General features: G+C 38.4%; 1 long non-coding RNA gene across 1 annotated transcript in view; it reads left to right on the forward strand.

Moving 5' to 3' along the window:
* LOC123323796 overlaps nucleotides 1–1050 on the forward strand; it is a 3048-nt gene extending 1998 nt beyond the window's left edge. The window contains exon 3 of the long non-coding RNA XR_006539530.1: nucleotides 1012–1050. This is a non-coding gene — a long non-coding RNA (uncharacterized LOC123323796). The remainder of the gene's footprint in view (nucleotides 1–1011) is intronic.
* The last annotated feature ends 5022 nt before the right edge of the window (nucleotides 1051–6072 follow it).

Here is a 6072-nt window from a genome sequence, read left to right on the forward strand (position 1 = left end):
CTCTGAGATGATTTGATAAAAGGAATAGCAAGGGTCAGGGACTAACCACGGTTGCTGTCATTTAGAAATAAAATGGGATTAGAGAGCAGAGGGTGGGTATGGTCATTGTTTTCAGCTGTTGCTGAGAAGTAAAGCAGGATAAAGACTTTTAAAAAAAGATCCTTGATGACCCTCAAAATTTTTTAGTGGAATTCCAGGATTGAAACTCCGATTTTAGTGTAAAAGAAGAAAATAAGTGTTGGAAAGATGAATCTGTGGATGAGATGACACATTAAAGAATGCTCAAGTCCAGTGAAAGGGGAGAAGCAGGATGATAGAAAAAGCTGCAAGAGTGAAGCAAAAGTTTTTATGTAATATCGAGAAGACTTAAACTTTATTTAAAGAGAAAGGTAGTTAATAGAAAAGAAGAAATTGAAACCTTGCAGAGATGCTTGCAATGCTTGCAGAGAATGAGAGTATCTCATTCTAAAGTCAGACGATCATCAAAACTGTCATGGGGACTGCATAGGAATTTTCAGAGATTATCTTAAAAAGGTATGATCTCACAAAACCCAGAGTATCTTAAGCTATTGATGAAAATGTTTCTAGGGCATCTTTAGAAACTAAAATGTAAATATAACCACTTTTTTAAATTTTTCATTAACACTTAGTATTAATATGGGTAAGAACCTCTGTATTTAACAAGTAAATTCTGGCAGTTTAAATTCTAGAAAAAATAATGATGAAAATGTAAAATCAGTTTAAGCTGTTTTTAAGAAAGGTCCTTATATTTGAAATTTGTATTTATTGGCATCAGGTTTATAAAACTATATTATATAAAACTTAAAATTATAAAATTTAAACTACATTATATAAATTTAAAATTATAAATTTATAAAATGTATAAAATGTAGTTTATGAGCCTTTCTAAACACGTTATTACTTATGAATTCATGAGAAATAATATTTTATGAGAGAAGAATGAGTATCTAGATTTTTAAATATAATTTTCTTTAAAAATTTTTTTCAAAGTCTGATGAAGAAAAGGGACAGATAAAGAAATTTATTGAGTTGAGGAACGCCTGGGTGGCTCAGTCAGTTAAGCGTCTGCCTTTGGCTCAGGTCATGACCCCAGGGTCCTGGGATCGAGTCCCGCATCGGGTTCCTTGCTCAGCGAGGAGCCTGCTTCTCCCTCTGCCTGCCACTCCCACTGCTTGTGCTCTCTCTCTCTCTCTCTGTCTAATAAATGAATAAAATCTTAAAAAAAAAAAAGAAATGTATTGAGTTGAAACAATCTCTGGAATGTAGTTTGGATCAAGAAATGAAGAAAAATGGTGAATTAGAAAAAGAGATGACTAGGTAAGACTGTAATATTTCAGATAATTTTAACCATTAATTAACTGATTTAACTGTAATTTTACTTTATTAAGTACAAATACTTGCCAAAATATTACACTTACTCTTTAATGATTCCTTAAATAATAACAATAGTTCCTTTAACAATAACAACTGTAATTTTCATTATCCATCTTGAAGAGTTTCAGCAAGATATCTTTGTTCTTTGGTAATATTTCCTTTTAATAGTGTTCTTCCCTTCCAACAAGTATTTTAATATCTAAAAACCTGTGTCACTGTTTAATCATATCAAAAGTTATCTTGGTTTGGCTTATATTTTCTTTTTTTTAATATTATTTTTTAAATTTAAATTCAGTTAACCAACATAAAGTATATTATTTTCCAAGGTAGAGTTCAGTGATTCATCAGTCTTATATAACACCCAGTGCTAATTACATTAGGTGCCCTCCTTAATGTCCATCATCCAGTTACCCCATCCTTCTCCCCTCCTCCGCTCCAGCAACCCTCAGTTTGTTTCCTATGATTAAGAGTCTCTTGTGATTTGTCTCCCACTCTAATTTCATCTTGTTTTATTTTCCCCTCCCTTCCCCTATGCTCCTCTGTTTTGTTTCTTAAATTCTACATAGGAGTGAAATCAAATGAGAATTATATTTCTCTGACTGACATATTTGGCATAATACCCTCTAGTTCCATCCACGTCATTGCACAATTTCATTTTTTTATTGGCTGAGTAATAGTCCATTGTGTATACACATCTTCTTTATCCATTCATCTGTCAAGGGACATCGGGGCTCTTTCCACAGTTTGGCTATTGTGGACATTGCTGCTATAAACATTGGGGTGCAGGTGCCCCTTCGGATCACTACATTTGTATCTTTGGGGTAAATCCTTAGTAGTGCAATTCCTGGGTCGTTGGGTAGCTCTATTTTCAACTTTTTGAGGAACCTCCATACTGTTTTCCAGACTGGCTGTACCAGCTTGCATTCCCACCAGCAGTGTAAGAGGGTTCCCCGTTGTCTGCATCCCTGCCAACATCTGTTGTTTCCTGACTTGTTCATTCTAGCCATTCCAACAAGTGTGAGCTGATATCTCATTGTGGTTTTGATGTGTATTTATTTCCCTGATGCCGAGTGATGTTGGGCATTTTTTCAAGTGTCTGTTGACCATTTGAATGTCTTCTTTGGAGAAATGTCTGTTCACGTCTTCCACGTTTCTTGACTGGATTATTTGTTCTTTGGGTGTTGAGTTTGATAAGTTCTTTCTATATAGATTTTGCATACTAGCCCTTTATCTGACATGTCATTTGCAAATATCTTCTCCCATTCTGTCAGTCATCTTTTGGTTTTGTTGACCGCTTCCTTTGCTGTGCAAAAGCTTTTTATCTTGATGAAGTCTTTGTTTCCCTTGCCTTTGGAGACGTGTCTAGCAAGAAGTTGCTGTGGCCCAGGTCACAGAAGTTGCTGCCTGTGTTCTCCTCCAGGATTTTGATGGGTTCCTGTCTCACATTTAGGTCTTACATCCATTTTGAGTCCATTTTTGTGTATGTTGTAAGAAAATGGTCCAGTTTCATTCTTCTGTGTGTGGCTGTCCACTTTTCCCAACACCATTTGTTGAAGAGACTGTCTTTTTTTCCCATGGCTGTTCTTTCCTGCTTTGTCAAAGATTAGTTGACCATAGAGTTGAGGGTCCGTTTCTGGGTTCTCTGTTCTCTTTCATTGGCCAATGTGTCTGTTTTTGTGCCAGTACCATACTGTCTTGATGATTACAGCTTTGTCATAAAGCTTGAGGTCTGGAATTGTGATGCCACCAGCTTTGGTTTTCTTTTTCAACATTCCTTTGGCTATTTGGGGTCTTTTCTGGCTCCGTACAAATTTTAGGATGATGTGTTTCAGCTCTGTGAAATAAGTTGATGGTATTTTGAAAGAGATTGCATTGAATGCAGATTGCTCTGGGTAGCGGTAGCATAGACATTTTAACAAATTTGTTCTTCCAATCCATGAACATGGAGTGTTTTTCCATTTCTTTGCGTCTTCCTCAATTTCTCTCGTGAGTGTTCTATAGTTTTCAGAGTACAGATCCTTTGCCTCTTTGGTTAGGTTGATTCCTAGGTATCTTACAGTTTTTGATGCAATTGTAAATGGGTTCGACTCCTTAATTTCTCTTTCTTCTGTCGCATTGTTAGTGTATAGAAATGCAACAGATTTCTGTGCATTGATTTTATATACTGCCACTTTGCTGAATTCCTGTATGAGTTCTAGCAATTTGGGGGTGGAGTCTTTTGGGTTTTCCACATAGAGTAATATGTCACCTGTGAAGAGTGAGAGTTTGACTTCTTCTTTGCCAATTCCCATGCGTTTTATTTCTTTTCATTGACTGATTGTGAGGCTAGGACTTCTAGTACTATGTTGGACAACAATGGTGAGAGTGGACATCCCTGCCGTGTTCCTGACCTTAGGGGAAAAGCTCGCAGTTTCTCCCCATTGAGAATGATATTTGCCGTGGGCTTTTCATACATGGCTTTTATGGTATTGAGGTATGTGCCCTCTATCCCTGCATCGTGAAGAGTTGTTTGTTGTTTTTTTTTAAAGATTTTATTTATTTATTTGGCAGGGAGATAGAGAGAGAGCACAAGTAGACAGAGCGGCAGGCATAGGGGGAGGGAGAAGCAGGCTTTCTGCTGAGCAGGGAGCCGGACGTGGGGCTCGATCCCAAGACCCCAGGATCATGACCTGAGCCGAAGGCAGCCGCTTAACCGACTGAGCCACACAGGCGCCCCATGAAGAGTTTTAATCAAGAAAGCATGCTGTACTTTGTCAAATGCTTTTTCTGCATCCATTGAGGGGATCATACAGTTCTTGTCCTTTCTTTTATTAATGTAGCATATCACGTTGATTGATTTGCAGATGTTGAACCACCTTTGCAGCCCAGGAATAAGTCCCACTTGGTTGTGGTGAATAATCCTCTTAATGTACTGTTGGCTCCTATTGGCGAGTATGTTGATGAGAATTTTTGCATCCGTGTTCATCAGGGATATTGGTCTGTAATTCTCCTTTTTGGTGGGGTCTTTGTCTGGTTTGGGGATCAAGGTAATGCCGGCCTCATAGAAAGAGTTTGGAAGATTTCCTTCCATTTCTATTTTTTTGAAACAGCTTCAGAGGAATAGGCATTAATTCCTCTTTAAGTGTTTGTTAGAACTCCCCAGGGAAGCCATCCGGCCCTGGAGTTTTGTTTGTTGGGAGATTTTTGATTACTGCTTCAATTTCCTTGCTGGTTGTGGGTCTGTTCGGGTTTTCTCTTTCTTCCTGTTTCAGTTTTGGTAGTTTCTACCTCTCTAGGAATGCATCCATTTCTTCCAGATTGCCTCGTTGGTTGGCATATAGTCATTCCTAATATGTTCTTAAAATTGTATTTCCTTCGTGTTGGTTGTGATCTCTCCTCTTTTATTCATGATTTTATTTATTTGGATCCTTTCTCTTTTCTTTTTGCTAAGTCTGGCCAGGGGTTTATCGATCCCATTAATTCTTTCAAAGAACCAGCTCCTAGTTTCGTTGCTGTGTTCTACTGTTGTTTTGGTTTCTATTTCATTGATTTCTGCTCTGATTGTTATGAATTCTCTTCTCCTGCTGGGTTTTGGCTTTATTTGCTGTTCTTTCTCCAGCTCCTTTAGGTGTAAGGTTAGGTTGTGTATTTAGGACCTTTCTTGTTTCTTGAGAAAGGCTGTTGTTGCTCTATACTTCCCTCCACAGACTGCCTTTGCTGCATCCCAAAGGTTCTGAACAGTTGTGTTTTCATTTTCCTTTGTTCCCATGAATTCTTTTAATTCTTCTTTAATTTCCTGGTTGACCCATTCATTCTTTAATAGGATGCTCTTACATTCCATGTATTTGAGTTCTTTCCGAATTTCCTCTTGTGATTGAGTTCAAGTTTCAAGGCGTTGTGGTCTGAAACTCTGCAGCGAATGATCCCATACTTTTGGTACCGGTTGAGACCTGATTTGTGACCCAGTATGTGATGTCTTCTCGAGAAAGTTCCATGTGCACTCGAGAAGAATGTGTATTCTGTGACTTTAGGTTGGAATGCTCTGAATCTATCTGTGAAGTCCATCTGGTCCAGTGTCAACCTCAGAGAGTCGTGGACCTGGGGCGGTGAAGGAACTGAGGAAAAGAGATGACAGTTTTGCAAGGCACAGGGGACTCCGAGCAATCAGCCCAAGGTCCCGAGGTTTATTTTCCATAATCTTATATACCTTCTACAGCGATATAGATCTATAATGATTTACAGCATGGGCTTAGTAAGGCATATTCTTCCATGTACTTAGGATAAGTCCCGCGTGTATGATAAGAATCTTTAAAGCAGGACAAGGGAACAAAGAGGGGAGTGCACAGTGTGCTATTTACAGGGCCAGGGAACCAAGAGGGGAATGCACAGTGTGTTGTTTACAGGTGGCTTCCTATCCACAAAACATCTTCTGCTACGTACTTTAGAACAGACCACACACGTCCCAAGGGCATTTCACTCTGATACTTTCGCCTTATTTTTAACCCAGCAAATCGAGTTTTCTCAGAGATCTAGGAGTCTGAACAAACATGCACCAGTGGTTGTTGTGGCGTTCTATTTCCCACAGTCCAGTGTGTCATTCACTGTTATTATTGTATCATCATCAATGTGTTTCTTTAATTTTGTTATTAATTGGTTTATGTCATTGGCTGCTCCCATGTTAGGGGCACAAATATTTAC

The sequence above is a fragment of the Neomonachus schauinslandi genome, unplaced genomic scaffold, assembly GCF_002201575.2.
Source record: "Neomonachus schauinslandi unplaced genomic scaffold, ASM220157v2 HiC_scaffold_950, whole genome shotgun sequence".
Taxonomy (NCBI): Eukaryota; Metazoa; Chordata; class Mammalia; order Carnivora; family Phocidae; genus Neomonachus; species Neomonachus schauinslandi.